The 16,001-nt window shown below is 44.3% G+C and overlaps 1 long non-coding RNA gene across 6 annotated transcripts; it reads right to left on the reverse strand.

Annotated features, from left to right (window-relative positions):
- Nucleotides 1-845: 845 nt before the first annotated feature.
- Nucleotides 846-13,370, reverse strand: LOC104913100. 6 transcript variants are annotated; one of them, XR_002119496.2, is made up of 7 exons: nucleotides 13,057-13,370; nucleotides 12,494-12,569; nucleotides 10,557-12,008; nucleotides 9,553-9,709; nucleotides 8,377-9,332; nucleotides 8,140-8,278; nucleotides 846-947 (listed from the first exon to the last, which is right to left on the reverse strand). It is a non-coding gene; the product is annotated as an uncharacterized LOC104913100 (long non-coding RNA). The 6 variants fall into 6 exon arrangements; XR_002119495.2 differs by lacking the exon at nucleotides 12,494-12,569 and having other exon boundaries at nucleotides 13,057-13,153; nucleotides 13,238-13,369; XR_002119494.2 differs by lacking the exon at nucleotides 12,494-12,569 and having other exon boundaries at nucleotides 10,557-10,631; nucleotides 11,568-12,008; nucleotides 13,057-13,367.
- Between the last annotated feature and the right edge of the window lie 2,631 nt (nucleotides 13,371-16,001).

Consider the following 16,001-nt stretch of genomic DNA (forward strand, 5'->3'; position numbering starts at 1 on the left):
TTTTTCCTTCCAGTTTTTGCTGTTTAAAAAAAAGTCAATATCGGAAGGACTCTTGGATTAATCGCGGAATTGATCTTAGCGATCCTTCCACACAAGTCTCATTGATCAGCTCTGTTAACAAGCCCTACCGGCGCCTTATAGAATCATCACAAGAACAAGAGGAGAGGAATTGTGAGCCCTGACATCCTCAGTCAGGGCCTCCATTATTCCGAGCCATGGGCTCCCCTGGACTGGCAGTGGGATGGGTGCCTTGGGAACTCACACAGCTTACTGAGATCTCTGAAGAAAAAGAAGCCAGCAGCTCAGGCAAATCCCCCTCTTACCAACAAGACCTAAGAGGATCCTCCAGCAGCTGTACGGCCCTGCTCTGCTAAGAAATTTCAGTGAGGCGTTTTAGGCAAAACAGGTGGGAGGTGGTAAGGTAAGCAGGACGGTTTTATTCACCTTCACTCTCAAGGAACTCCAGTAGAAAAAGTGCTGATAACGTGTGCCACTGCACAGCTCTCCATTTTCATTAACATGAGGAATTTGAATTGTGAGTGTAGGGCTGCTACCGCAATGAGCTCGAGGCCAATACACTGCCAACTGCATAAACGCTCGTGCCATCACCTGCTTGCCATCTTCACAAATGCACGGAATATTATGTCTCGTATGTCAGACTTCTCTGCTGTCTCTAGATCTTTAGATCCTCACAACCAAACCTCACACAGTATGATAGCTGCCAAGGCAACTACTCTCCCAGAGGGATAGATACCCAACTGTGGTCTCTGTGCACTCCCACCTCACAGACAATCTGCCCTAGGTAACCGAGGCACCCGTAAATCTGAGGGGTCTCCATGCTTCTGTACCCTCATCTAAAACGTACCTGCCTGGTGGTTGCTCAGGGACGGGGCTGCTCTGAACGGAGTTAGGAACTCTGGCTCACCTCAGCATCACCTTGCTCCAGCCTGCAGAACGGAAACACGAGTTACTTGGGAGAGGCCAGTAACATTGTCTTCAGGACATTTTCAGAATCTGAAGTTCAATCCAAGTTCCTAAGAGAATTTTTGAGTGATAATGCAACTGAAGCTGCTAGAACTGTATTAAAAACATGTTAACCATTGTATTTTCTGAGAACAATACAGAACAGAATGTGAGATTATCTAGGTGACTGTGGAGAAGGGTCCATGAAGCACTGACAGTAATAATCTTCCAAAGGCAACAGGCAAAGCAGTAAATACAGGGATGTAACAGTCTGAGAGCCTTTCAGGGCATCCTCCTTTCTTTGTTGCTGCCCACCTCCCTGGAAGAACTACTTTGCCTACTGACGGAGGCAGAGGCACCTCCATTAGCTTACACCAGAAGGCACTGCAGCCAAGCAAAGAGGCTGAGCTGCAGTTCCTTAGTGTGCGCGCAACTTCAGAACAGGTGCATAAGTAAAGGCTGCAAACGGTTACATGCATAATCCATAGGTTGTATTTCAATCAAAACCTTCATATTTTTAATTGTCCCTATGTATCTAGAAATCAAATGCAGACCTCAGGTACACGAATGTTTTCACAGCAGGCACAAGATTTATCCACCGAGTTAAGCTGCACTTGGGCTCTGAATTGCATAATGTAATTTGCTTGCAAGGGAGGTGACAGAACTGCTCTTGTACAGAGACTAACTGATTTTACACATTGCTACAGGAAACCTGCTTTAAAAGTCTGGCTTTGATCAACAGACTTCTCACCTACAATGTTGTGCAGGAGAGATTTAAGTTAAATTAACACAGGCTGTTCCATACTGAGTCAGATATACAGAGCTGGGCTGAGAACCTTTCCGAGGCTCAGCAACTTGTATGTGTAGCCTTGTGCTTCCTTAACTATCAAAGTATTGGCTATTCCTTTTCTATTCTCCTTGCCTTACATTCCCACGTAGCAACAACCCAACACCAGAGTTTCACAGATACACAAATCCCCCTTCCTTGGAAGGACACTATTACAGTGACTTCGGTGCGTTTGAACTGCTGCATCCTTACAGGGGAAATGAAATAGGAAAAATAAGCCAAAAAAAGTAAAATTGAAAGCAATCAAATGACACCAAGGAAAACAAAGAAAAAAACCCAAACCCTTGTATCCCAGCAGAAAACTAGGAAAGTTGAAATACTATCCTATACTACACTTACAATGACTCAGAAGTCTTAGTGGAGCTTGTGAGTGCTTCCTTGAGATCCATGAAGTTAATGAATGTTGATGGACATATTCCATAGGTGAAAACGGGGCCAATATCATCACCCATGGGGAAATTCAGCTTCAACACTCTTGGTGCTGGAGAAGAGATCCCCCAACACTGAAACTCTTCTATATCTTCAACACTGGCTGCTAATACAGCTCTTCTATCCACGAGCAACACTCAAGGCTGCTGTCAGCACTTTGCACAGCCTGCCTAGCACAGCCCCCGTCCCTCATTCACTCCTACAAATCTTCAAAGGAACAGGTTCCATAGCCCAGCCTCAGTCTGTAGCCCAAGAAACAATGTGGTGGAACAAGTCTAAAAAACCCCTAAAGCTGATTTAATAGCACGAGCCAGATCTCCATTCTGTACTGCAGGAGGAGTTACGTGACACAGCAGCTGCGGTCCTGTAGAAAACCATATTATTTAAAAATGAGCAATTATTAAGCCAGTCAAGAATAAAATGCACTGCAATGATGCCACACCAGGTGTCAGCCCCAAATGCCTGGAATGCTGCTACAGTTTGTTATTCAGAGAGCAACGCAGCACGCCTGCAAAGTGCAAGTAACAATGAGATAATCCAAACTAAAAGCACATGTGTATAATAAATACCAGAAGGGCACACATTGTTCTATATATTAATCACATTCATAACAACAGACCAATTTTTCTCTCCCTGGGGTGTGAAGAACAAGATTATAAATCACAATGTGAATACTTAAAGATCACACTTGAGTAACCTAATTGTGTACAGCGATGATGGGATGAAAGGAAACTCGATCAAATGCGAAATTGTTGTTAGATTTCATCATCTTAAATACATTTCTTTGACCCGTTCTGATAAATGATCCAGATAGAAAAAAAAATGTTGGCTTACCTTATTAATATCTTAAGCTTCCCCTGCCTATTTTCTCCTTGCTTACCTCTTCGTTTGAATGGAGCATTATCACATAGAAATACATCTGGTAGTAACGCAGGTTTTGGTTCCCTTCTGTTACAAATCACACCTACCTTTGTTTCAAAACTGCCTTACAGAGGAACCAGAGGAACTGGAGTTTTGCTACATTCAAAAACTGTCAGACAATCTTTAAATATTTATCTTTGAATTCCCCTGGTTGCATGTACTGGGGAATGTTTTCATAAATACATCAATAACTGTCTTGTACAGCTCATTAAGGAAGCTTTTTATCCTTTAGTCTAATAGTTCAGTTTGCAGTCGCCTGTAAATCATTTTTATGGACCTCCATTAAGCACGCCCTTCAAAATGCAATTATTTGTCAGATTTTGTATTCGCGGAACCAATTGCCAGAGAAAGCATGAAAGAAGCTGAGAAGAAGCATAAACATTTGAAAGCAGAAACTGGCACACGTCCAGCAGTGCATCCTCTCCTGTAACACGTGGTCCACAGCGTATGAGATGGACCCAAAGGACTGAGCTATGCAGGATGGGCAGGGTGAGCAGAATGGCTCACATCAACCGTGGCTGCACACCTTGAATTTCCTCCTCAGGGATGACATCAGTCTTCCTATGAGGCCCCAGGACCTCCGTCCTCACGTGGAGTTTTACCACGTAGCAGAAAGATACGGACACTCACATTCCTTGTCCAACCTGAAGCAACACGTGCCAGCAAACTTCTACTACAGATACAACTTGTTCACAATAAGTTACAGTAAGTTGCTCTTCAAGTTAATTTCATTTCCCAGACCTTAGCAAAGCATAAACTTGGATAAGCAGGTTTCTAAATATGAAGTTTAGAAACACGCTTTAAAAAATGCCTTAAATATGTGTATGTGCTGAAAATCATAGAATCACCAAGGCTGGAAGAGACCTCTGAGATCTTCCAGTCCAACTGTCCACCTTCCACCAGTATTTCCCCACCAAACCATGGCCCTCTGTACAACATCTAAATGTTTCCTGGACACCTCCAGGGATGGTGACTCCACCACCTCCTGGGCAGCGTTCCAGCGCCTGACCGCTCGTGGAGAAGAAATGTTTCCCAAATCCTACTGTACTTCCTTCAAGAATTATCCTCCAGGCAGAGAGCAAAGAAGCAGCACTTTAATCCCTGTGTCAGCTGCTGCCATGCCTGGTGGCATGATGGCACTGTTCACCCTTGGAAAGGAAGAAAAATCCCAATTGTGGGGAGACCAATGAAGGTACACAGTTATGTCCAGATGGAAAAGCTGTCTTGCATTTTAACAGGGATGGCAGAAAGCTCCTTCTTATCTGCATTGTGTTGAGGTACCAGCTACAAAGGCTGTAGATTTCACAGCAGATCCTCACACAGATGCAAATGCATGGATTGGTTTGGATTTACCATATTTACATAGGAGTGCCAAAGAACTACAGAATTGATACAACGATGAAATCTCCATACACCAGTGGCAAAATCTCACCTCCATCAAAACAGCCGTCAACACAATTCCACCAAATGCTGATGTGAACACAAAAAGCCCAGCATTAGAGTTGATAGAGCAAAAATAAATAATCAAGATACAAAGAGAAAAGTAATTCTACCTCCCAGACTGGGAATCCTGCCTTCAGACACATTCTGCATATGCACACTGCCACCCTTTGCTGAAGTTATTTTCAGGCTATTAACCACAGAATCACAGAATCACAGAGTGGCCAGGGTTGGAAGGGACCTCAAGGATCACGAAGCTCCAACCCCCTCCCACACGCAGGGCCACCAACCTCCACATTTCATAGCAGCCCAGGCTGCCCAGGGCCCCATCCAACCTGGCCTTGAACACCTCCAGGGATGGACGGGGCATCCACAGCCTCTCTGGGCAGCTGTTCCAGCACCTCACCGCTCTCATAGGAAAGAATTTCCCCCTGACACCCAGCCCAAATCTTCCCTCCCTCAACTTCAAACCATTTCCCCTTGTCCTGCAGTTATCTCTCCTTTCAAAGAGTTGACTCCCCTCCTATCTGCAGGCTCCCTTTAGGGACTGAAAGGCTGCAATGAGGTCACCCCCCAGCCTTCTTTTCTTCAGGCTGAACAAGCCCAGCTCCCTCAGCCTGTCTTTGCAGGGGAGGTGCACCAGTCCCCTGATCATCTTTGTGGCTCCTCTGGACCCTCTCCAACAGCTCTCTGTTTTTCTTATACTGGGAGCTCCAGACCTGGACGCAGGACTGCAGATGGGGCCTCACAAGAGCAGAGCAGAGGGGGACAATCACCTCCCTGTCCCTGCTGGCCACCCCTCTTTTGATGGAGCCCAGGATACCATTTGCTTTCCGAGCTGTAAGAGCACACTGCTGGCTCATGTTCAGCTTTTCATCCATCAGGACCCCCAGGTCCTTCTCTGCAGGGCTGCTCTCAAGGACTCTTCCTTCCAGTCTATATGGATGCCTGGGATTCCTCCCTCCCAAGTGCAAAACCTTGCACTCTGCTGTGTTGAGACACTTGCACACTTAATTCAAACATTCTCAGTTATGAGGGCAGCTCTGAAAGTAATGCCTCCTATTTTATGATGTTGGCCCACAACATCAGAATGGCGGATGGTGGATCATAATGGTAGGATAGCAGTAGAGGCTGAACCTTCCGATCAATATTTCATTATATTTGTTGTTTTTATGACAGATGGCAATAGAAGGGCAGTCTGACAGAATGGCATTTGACATGGATGGAGCAGAGGGGTGGGACTGAATTTCTCCATGCAGAAAAAAATGGCACCCATTGACATTCATCAATGGAGACCAACAGAGGATGTGAACACAGTGAGGAGGTGCACAGTGTGTTTCAGCAGTGGAGACAGCAAAGTGAAAGACAAGCCGTGTTCCTAATGGCCAGGCAGATTTTGAGGAGTACAGCTTACAGACTCTTGCTAATGGTGGCATCTGTGTTGAAAAACAGTGTTTTGTAGCTGAGAATGTGCTTTATCAAACAATAATATTGTGCTCTTTGTATCTGCTGTAGTTTCCATGGAAATAAATAGGAGGCATTACTTTTGGAGCTACCTCTGTACATTTGTCCATACATACCAATAGACATCACACAGACTGCCTATCACAGACTCCATCTGTAGGGATACTCAGCACAGGTATCATAAGGGGAGAAGAAAGGTTGGTGACCAGATGATATGTCACCAGGCCAGGCAGAGGGAGATACTACTTGGGGATGCCAAGAGAACAGGTTCTGCCACAATGAGATGAAGAGGACAGGTTTAAAACTCCAGTCCATCCAGTAACAGCAGTCAGCATCTACATAACCACACTGCAAGAGAAACACAAGACGACGACAGTACACAACGCTACCCTCAAATGATCCACCTACCTGATGAAGACAGATGGCAATGAAGTCTAAGATGAAGTAAGAAGATGAACAAAATTAGATTACTTTCTTACAAATGGGCAATGCTGCCAAAGGCAGCAACACCAGGCACCAGTACCTTACCAGCATCCATAGACAGCTAAAGCTCTAAGGACAAATTAGATCAATCGCCTGATTTGTGGATCCGACCCACTGCTGCTGAAATCAACTGAATGTTTCACTGCCAAAACTCTCCTTCTCCAAGGGCTGTGAGTTTAAAAAAGCATAAAATGTTAACAGATGTTGTCTATTATTGTTATAGTATATGCATTTCTGAATATTCTTCTGAATGTCAGCTTCATAATAACACTTCTGTAGCACTACAGTGCATTTCAATATATGTAGATGAGGCTGTTGTATTTTCCATCACCGTTCAGCAACACACACTGCATTCTTCCAAGAACCAACAAACATTACAAATACCAATGGGCAATGGATGGAGTGGGAGTACAGGTGATGTTCTCTTTCCCCTCAGTGGCAGGGAGGGATACTGAGAGGACCAGGGAAGTCTCTCTGAGAAATACATGGCTGACAGCCTGATGCCACCATGGGAATTTTGGCTTTTCTGGCTATGGGGTGGTTTACTTGGAGCCTGGCTTGGATGGAGTCCACCTGAATCAAAAGGGGGAAAGAATTCTGACCCAGGAGATGTCTGAGTTCAGTGAGGGGGCTTCTTTGTAAGCAGTCAAATTCCCATGCAGAGCTGTCTGCAAATTTGAAGCGTGTATTAATTAGTCTTACAGAGTTGAATCATTACCTTTTTGCTACAGAACAGTGTTTACAGAAGGTTCACAGTACAAAGGAGGAAAAAACACACCTGAAGAAAGTTGCATTTTCCCACTATTAATCTCATTACAAGAGGCATGGCCACAGAAACACTGCTCTGCAAGGCAAAGCCTCTTACACAGACACATGCACACACTGGGTGAGCAGTATCCTGGTGTTTGTAAGCATAGAGAAAGGCTCAGACTCAACCTGCTGCCTTAGTGCTTAGGTACACATATCTTGCAAGATGTAGCAATGGTTGGGGTTGGGATAAGCAGACAGGATCTCCCAGCAGCCAGGGCCTGCAGTGACTTCCCCAGGAGGTCTGAGCAACACCATTCCAAGCAGGCTGCCATAGCTAATGGAACCACAGAGCAGGAGACAGCAGCAAAGTCTGGTCCAAAGCTGTTTGGGCGGAGTAAGCTCAAAGTTCCGCTGTCCTGACCTGGAAAGGGTGGGTCTGGTCAGTGCTGGAGCACTTCCACGAGGATGGAGTCACACAGCCTTGCTGCTTAGCAAACCCCTGCCACCTCTCTCAGGACAAATTTCCTTTCCTGGATGATTCTGATTTAACAGAACTCTGCACTTTTCAAATTACTTCATTTGAGGGGAAGGGATGAGGAAGGTGAGGATTTTCTTTTTTTTTTTTTTTTCTGTAGCTACACATCAAAAACATGTGCTGTGGCAATTATGATAGTGGCAAACTATGTAACACCTAAGAAACTTCCAAAGTAAGAAGGCAGCCTCCATAAAGCGGTGCTGCTTCCCACATCTGACACTGCGATTCGATCAGAGCTGCCTGCATGCAGCTGTTGAGTCCTGGTCACAGAAATCTCTCAGCAGTGACAAAAAGCCCCTCCACTTACCCAGGTGCTGTCCCAACAGTGACACTGCACTCCTCCAGCCCTGCTCCTATTTCCCATGTCTGGCCAGGCAATCAGAGCTCTGCATCGTGGTGAAGCCTGCAGTGTTGCTGATGCCAACAACTGACAGCCAACCATTTACCTATAAAATACAACTAGCATTTTTAGCAATTCTAGAGAGTGACAGAAGGATTTTTGTTCAGATACAATGCTGAAGAATACATTTGGCACATCAAGCACCTTGCAGCCACAGCCCCAAGGCTAGGAATTTCTTCATTTCCATGGTGTTTGTTCCACACGTTCCAGTACTACTGAAGTTCAATGTCCTGCACATATTATCTAACACATCAGAGCATTTAACCAACCCAGCAATCTTTGTGTGTCAGTGAAAGGGATATAAATTCCTCCTGTCCAGCTGGGAGAGAACCGCTTGGTCTGTGCACTACACGGGATGTTCCAAGGGCTTTGTAGCATAGGTATGAAATTAGTCGCTGCACAGGCAAGCAAAAAGACTTGATGCATTTGCGTATGGCTTCTACATTACTTTCCAGGGCTATCCAAAAACAGGATGTCATGCACAGAGTCTTGCACTTTAGCTTAATCCATCGCTTCTGCAGCGCATCGCTGGCACAGCCGTGCGTCGCATGAAGCAGCCGCTCGTGTTCAGCCCTACAACCAGCAGCAGGGTTGTCCTGCTTTCTCTCCTGGATCTGTGGATGTTAAATGGGCCTTTTTATATCCTTCTCCAGCAGCTGTGCTGCATCTGAGCAACCTTTTGTTCCTCACACTATGTAAAACGATTAATGCACTTGCCAGGCTGCAGAGAATTACACTGAAAACTACAGGTTGCAGTGGTACAAACAGTTAGCCATAGTGTAACTCCTTGCAACAAATCCAGTGAGATTTACTCTAACTGCACAGCTCCGCTGCATGGAAACCAGTCGAGTGTCACTGCTGCTAACTGGCAGCTTCACGGAATGCCAACCAAAAATATTTACCACTAGGATCCACAGATGCTATGTGAAATCATTGCCGAGGAGCTCCAAACCTCCTCTGAAGACTGAAGAACTGCCAGAAGGCCACGAGGGTTGCCAAATGCTGGAGGTCAAACTGAATCTCTGTAGCGGGGATACACAGCAGAACGTGGGAACGCATCCAGGGCCATACATACAACAGGTCGCTCCGTTTCAGCTAACCTGGACAGAAACCAAACCAAACAAAATGAAGTGGGTATTCGTTATGGCTTCATATTTCTCTGAGATTAATTAGACTCTGGGTTCTCTTGACATGGCATTCTGCTGCAACCTTAAGGCTCTTTTATTTTTCCTGGGAAGTACACAACATCAGCAGCACCATGCAGATGTAAGGCTTCTCTACAACATGGCCCGGGAGAAATGGCATTTCTCATCACCTTACCTCTACGATTGCTCCACTTTGTAGTTTCAGTGATGAACTGATGCTCAACTGAAGTGCGACTTTTTTTTTTACAACAACCAAGTATCAGCTCTTCCACAGAAGCAAAGCAACGTGGTTTTAATTCAGTGTAGATTTGGCTTCTTGACAACCCATGTTGCTTTCGAATAAGCAGAAAAACAAATTAGTCATGTGCAGTGCTTTGGAAGCATAAATGCTCATTCTAAAGCCAGGAGCCATTAATAAGCATTCGCAACCTTACAAATGAATAACCATAGGAGCACAAATGCTGTATAAATTTAAACACATAATTTAGTCAACAAAATTAGTAGAATGTAGGACACAAAGAATTCAACAAAAATTAGACATTAGAAGATGCTTTTTGAATTGGAGTCAAACTCATCTCGTTTAGTATTGGCTGTTTCCTCCATAGCACGGATGCCATTAATCCTTTGTGCTGTTTTCAAGCCAAGTTATACTCTTTATTTGAGGCATCTCAGGTTTAACAGTGGTGTGACAAAAATTTTGTTGACTTGAACAAATTGAGCCTAGGAATGAATTTGTTGTGTTGCATTTTAGCAGTAGAAATACAGCCGCTGAAGAAAATATCCACTGACAAGGAGATTTGATGTCAGAATTCTAAACCAGACAATCTTTAAGGAATATGAATTTTTTCAGTCCAAACTGTTCCCTTTCAACTGAAGCTGTTTTTCTTCATTTGCTGATCTCCAAAGCAATGTTGCTACCTACTGACTGGCTTGTTCAAAATCCACGCGATCCCAAACCACATGAAACCTCCCACATATTCACCTACTCCATGATGCTGCTGGATATAACTTAATTAAATGAATCGTGATCATCTTATCCATCCTCCTGTCAGTACAACATTTTTCCTGGAAAACTATTTGCTACTGCTTTCTCCAATCAATTTTTCACGTGTCAAGTGATGGGTCTTTTGAGACTAGCTTTCTATCTAAAGAATCACATTGTTAAAACTTTTTCCCTACCATTGATTTAATCTTTCCTTTCCCTCCAAGATATCAGTTTCTTCTCATCACGCTTCTTTGTTTATGTCTTCCTAACTGCAAGACAGAATGACAGAAGGCTGTTCTGAGCTGAGCTGCACTCACCCTTAAGCTCTTCCTACCCAAGTTGTGCCTGTCAGCTGCCTACTGAGTTTCCCAATAGTCTAAAACCGTTGTGGACAGGATTGTGCATCTCAGTCAAGAAGCATTTCATTCCCCGCTCTGTGACTGTTTCCTTTTAAGTAAAGCAGTCCTATCTCATGTTAACAGCACGAGGCTACTGCTAATGGCTGAAAGCTGAGTTCTGGATTTAAAGGTAAAGAGTAACGTTTTGGAACCACTGCTGCATGTTTTGGCAAGGAGTTTCATTATAATTTGTGGTAATACTTCAGTGTATAGGTAAATCATTTGTATCACAGCGAGCAAAATGATAAAATGGCACCTTGGCGATGTGACTTCACTTTCTATTCTGGCATTTAAAAAGTAAACAAAAATTGAAGAGACACAGAAATGTATCATTTTTGTGAAAACTGTTGATAGCAGGATCTATAAAGCTTTACAGCAAGGGAGACTGGTACTCCTAACCCATTTATGAGAAAAAAACAGCCTATGTTTCTGCTTTATTCTGCTTTCACTCACTTACAGATTCAAAGAACAGTTTCCTGTGGAAATGACTTTGCTGATTTTTTGCCAGCTCACAAAGTGCAGGCTCCTCTACTGGCTTGAGGTGCCAAATTTCATTAAGACAAGTGGCATATCACCAACTGGACAGCACGAATGGTAAGGCTGTGACAAGGATGCCATGAGAGCCAGTGGGAGAGGGGAGTGCTGCAAAGAGCAATTCTGATGGCCACTGGTTGGCAGTTGGTGCAACACTGAATTCTGTCATCTCATTACTTCTGGACTGCAGGTGGTAGCAAATGAGACCAGTAAGCATTTTCTGTTTGCTACTTAGACTGTAGTAATCAAAGCCAAATATAGTATAGCAGTCACCATTAAAAAGCTTGACACCGACTGTCTTAGCAACTTCAGTTACCATGGCATCTCTTCATATAATGCCACTCTATTAGATCTACTGCAGAGTGGTGAATACTGCGTTTTAAAGCTTTTACATCCATTCTGTAACACAAAGAAAAAGGAGAAAACAAAACAAAATAGAAAATACATTATTTAACAAAGCACGTTTCCATGAGTTTCCACAATAAGCATCTGAAATGTTTCTGCAGTGATAAACTCTTGGAATTTAAATAAAGAAGAGCAAATATCATCCTAAGGCATTTCAGCCTAAATTAGTTAGTGATTTGCTTGGCGTCCAAACAAAGACATTAAAAGTGAAACTCATCTTCAAATTCCTGTGTCCACGTCCTCAGAGCACTGATCCAAACCACTGGGATGAGAAGTCAAAACCACAAACTTGCAGAATTGTCATCTACCCTAAATGAAAGCAAAAAGGAGAAAAGCAGATAATTCAAACACTCTCATACCTAAAATATATTAAACCCTAACATAATGACTTACAAATAATGAAGGCTTCAAGAAGTTACATTCAAACAGACATAATTTAAGGGACAGAGTAGAAAGTGTGAAAAGCTACGTTATGAGCATCCAACGATTCTCTAAGGGGGAGAGGTGGAACTCTAACCACTCAGAGTCAGCATTTCCAATTTCAGACATTGCTGTTTTCAGTTATTAGCAGCTCGTTTTCACTGCCACATATGGACATGTAGTCGTTTACTAGCACTTGTATTTCAGTAATCTACAGCAACGATCTTCTGGAACAACCTCAGCCTGGGCCTGGCTCTGTGTGTCTGACACTGGGACTGTGAGACTACTGAATTGAGTGACATCCAAACAGCCTCCGTTGCTTTGGGGACTCTGCTGCTCTTCAGCTTTCATGCTGGGTAAAGGAGCAGTTGTACCTTTTAGAACTTTCATGAGCCACATGTTTTAGAAATCACAACTGCACTAACAGCCTCCTCATGTGGTCTTCCAACACTGCAAAAGAAGTCTGTATGAGAACAACAGTTTTTACAACTGAAAACCCCTGAAAGGAATTTCTTTCTGCAACTTTTCCTTTAAGTTCTTCAACAGTAGTAGAACACTTGACATTTGTATGTCAAGAAGGATGGGTTTGTGGTAGGCACTTTACTATAGGCTCAAACATTAGCCCAGCGTAACTCCATGGCTTCAGAACATAAAAAAAACATACATCCCTTGTCCAAAAAACAGTGACAACATTCTGAAGTGTTAAGAGAAATGCTAGATATAAAAGAAAAGAGGCAAAATCCTTCCTTTGGCTTTCACTGCAGATGACAGGAGAAGTAAGGATGGAATGTTTCAATGTTTAAATGGAATAAAAAGGCTCAGGTTGCCCCCTCCAAACTCCATCCCGCATTTCTATCTAACAGGCAGCATTCCCCTCAAATCAGAGATTAATTTATGCTCACAGCTAGTCACAAAGGCAGAAAATCAGCCAATTTACCTGGACCTGCACACTGCGAAGATATTGTGAATGATCTGGTGCCGATTGCTGTCGGATGCCTCATAAATGAGCTCTCACAGGCTCCAGGCTCTGCAAACTAATGGCAGCAGTCACTCTGAGAATTTCTGTCTTTTCTTCCTCCTTCTGAATGGGGAAACTGGGCAACACTCAGTACCCAAACCTGAGCTGAAAGCTCCTGTAGAACCAAGTCCCCAGGCACACAGCTGTGCCCACAGCCACTCATGGGGAGGTGCTCAGGAACAGAAAGGGCAGAGCTGAGCAAAAACCCTGAAATAAATTAAAATTAGATCAGACAAATGTAACAACTTTAAATTGATTGTGCTCAACCACAGCTTCACTCGTAGGGATGTTAACAGAACTACTGGTGTTCAAAGAATCTCTGCAAGAACATACAGGAGTATCCACGGCAGAAATTCTTCCAGCTCCTTGTGCACCTGAGATGAAGCCCGTGTAAACAAGAAGCCCCCATATTAGCTCAGAAGCTGATTGTTTCATGTTTTTAGAACAAATCTTCTGTTCAATACGCCTTATAGGAATGCATGGTAACTCCGATCTATTCAGGAACACTCTGGTAGTGAAAGCGTTGGGAAGTTCTAAACTGTCACGGACATTGCAAGGATGGATAAATCACTAAACAAAGCCTACAAGTGCTATAAGAGGCTCTAGAGAAAGGCAGTTCCCTCAAATCCTGCCTTGTGCCTACAGATGGTCTCAGAACCGACAGCTGCTTCTCCTGGTAGCACAGGTTTGGGGCAGGTAACTAAAGTGGCTGTCGGAGCAGAGCACATTCACCCAGGCTGGTCGCCAGCTCTCCTTGCCTTCCTGCAGGCAGCAAGCAGCAGGAGGAGAGACTTGGGCAACAGCAATGGCTTTAGAGGAGCTGCTGATAAACATTTTGCTTTGGCTGGGGAGAAAAGGTTCCCACTATGGGCTACTTCAGTCCATCACAGCAGCAGTTTAAGGGTCAGCAGAATGCAGTGGAAATCAGATCCAGCAGCAATCAGGGCTGTGCACGTCCCTTTGTGAACGCTCAGCACAGGAAGGCCAGAAGCCAGAGGCAATGGCAGCCTCTTGCAATCACACCCTTGCCTGCTAGAGGCAATCTGGAGCTGACAGCTGTCACCTAAGGCTTGGTTACAAGTCCTCAGCTGACTGTAAAAATGCCCACGAAGAACAGTCAAGTGGCTGAAACAAAGTCATTCAAAGTTAAGCGTGCTTGCAGTATATTGCCTCCATTCAAACAACTGTTTTTTTTGCCAGCAGTAATTACTGAGACGCCAAAAATCAGATGATTGATCACCTGCGGAGGAGAAGGCTGCACCTCCTCCCCAGCGCTTCTTCCAATCTCTGATCAAAATGCACTCACCACATGGCTCAGAAATAAAAGCAGCTTCTCAGTGCTGCACTCAGTGCTTCAGTGAGCCAGCAGTCAGCTCACAGACTGGTGACTGCTGGACCAGTTTGCCCACCAGGAGGAATTAAATGGGGCCACCGCTGCATGCCTTAGCAAATGCCTGGTGCTGAGGTGCCACATAATGTTTCTTTTCTGCAGCATGCATATTTAAAGACAAAATATTTTCCTTCTGCTGTAGATATGCTTGGACTTTTAGAATTAATCCCACTGGGGATTTCTTTCAGATAGCAGTTGGAAGACAACGGAAAAGGAAAAATTGGAGCTTGAAAATAGAAACCCCACTATGTTTACCGCATACTTCATGGCTGAGAATCCTTTAAGTTAATGCAAACACAAACAGAATATGTTTTCTTAAGGTTCAGTCAGTCAGGCTGTGCTCTAATTGACTGCACTCTGACTGAGCACTCTGTCTCCTCACCACCAAATTCTGAGTTACAAATTACCATGGAAAGATAAAGAGCTCAGCTACAGCCACAGAAGTCAGTTCATTCTCCCAGCATCTTCTGGTCCCCCCTTTTTATACCCCTGCAGAATATCACCCACTACATTATTACAAATGTTTACGTGTCACTTTGCATTTGTAGATTTCAATGCTCTTTATGAAAGACAGCAAATATATTATTCTGTTTTCAAGATATGGAAATGAAGTGGCTTGAGAATCAGTGGTTATTTCAGGAAAAGAATCCAGGTCTCTCGAGTTACAGTCAAGATGCTTTTCCAATCACAATATTTGTTAAGGTGTTTCAGATAAGGGTATCTGAATTTGAGCACAAAAACTTACTTAACAGATGGACACGCCTGTATTTTTCAGCTCAAGACAAAGAACAATTTTTTTCCCTTGGAGTCATTATTAGAAAACTATGACCTAGTTGCTATCATAGAAACACGGTGGGACAAATCAAAACAACTGGAACGCTATGATTGAGAGCTAACAGGTTTTTAGAATCATAGAATCATCACAGAATCATAGAATGGCCTGGGTTGAAAAGGCCCACAATGCTCATCCAGTTCCAACCCCCTGCTGTGTGCAGGTCGCCAACCAGCAGCCCAGGCTGCCCAGAGCCACATCCAGCCTGGCCTTGAATGCCTGCAGGGATGGGGCATCCACAGCCTCCTTGGGCCAGCCTGTTCCAGTGGAGTTGCCCTCTATGTTAAGAAATCGATAGATTGTGAAGAGCTGCCTCTGAGAAACAGCCACAACCAGATTGAGAGCCTGTAGGTGAAAATTAGGAACTGGGCCAACAAAGGACATCTGGAAGTAGGGCTGGGTGGCCTGGGAAGAATATCGAGATGCTGTCTGGATGCGCATGGATGGGAGCAAGAAAGCCAAGGCTGCCCAGAGAAACTGTGGGTAGCCATTCCTGGAGGTGTCCAAGACCAGGCTGGAGGGGCCCTGGGCAGCCTGACCTCACGGAGGGCAGCCGGCTCACGGCAGAGGTTGGAACTGCATGGGCTTTAAGGTCCCTTCCAACCCAAGCCATTCTATTATTCTATGATTTCCACCTCTGGA

The sequence above is a fragment of the Meleagris gallopavo genome, chromosome 14 (assembly GCF_000146605.3).
Source record: "Meleagris gallopavo isolate NT-WF06-2002-E0010 breed Aviagen turkey brand Nicholas breeding stock chromosome 14, Turkey_5.1, whole genome shotgun sequence".
Classification (NCBI taxonomy): Eukaryota; Metazoa; Chordata; class Aves; order Galliformes; family Phasianidae; genus Meleagris; species Meleagris gallopavo.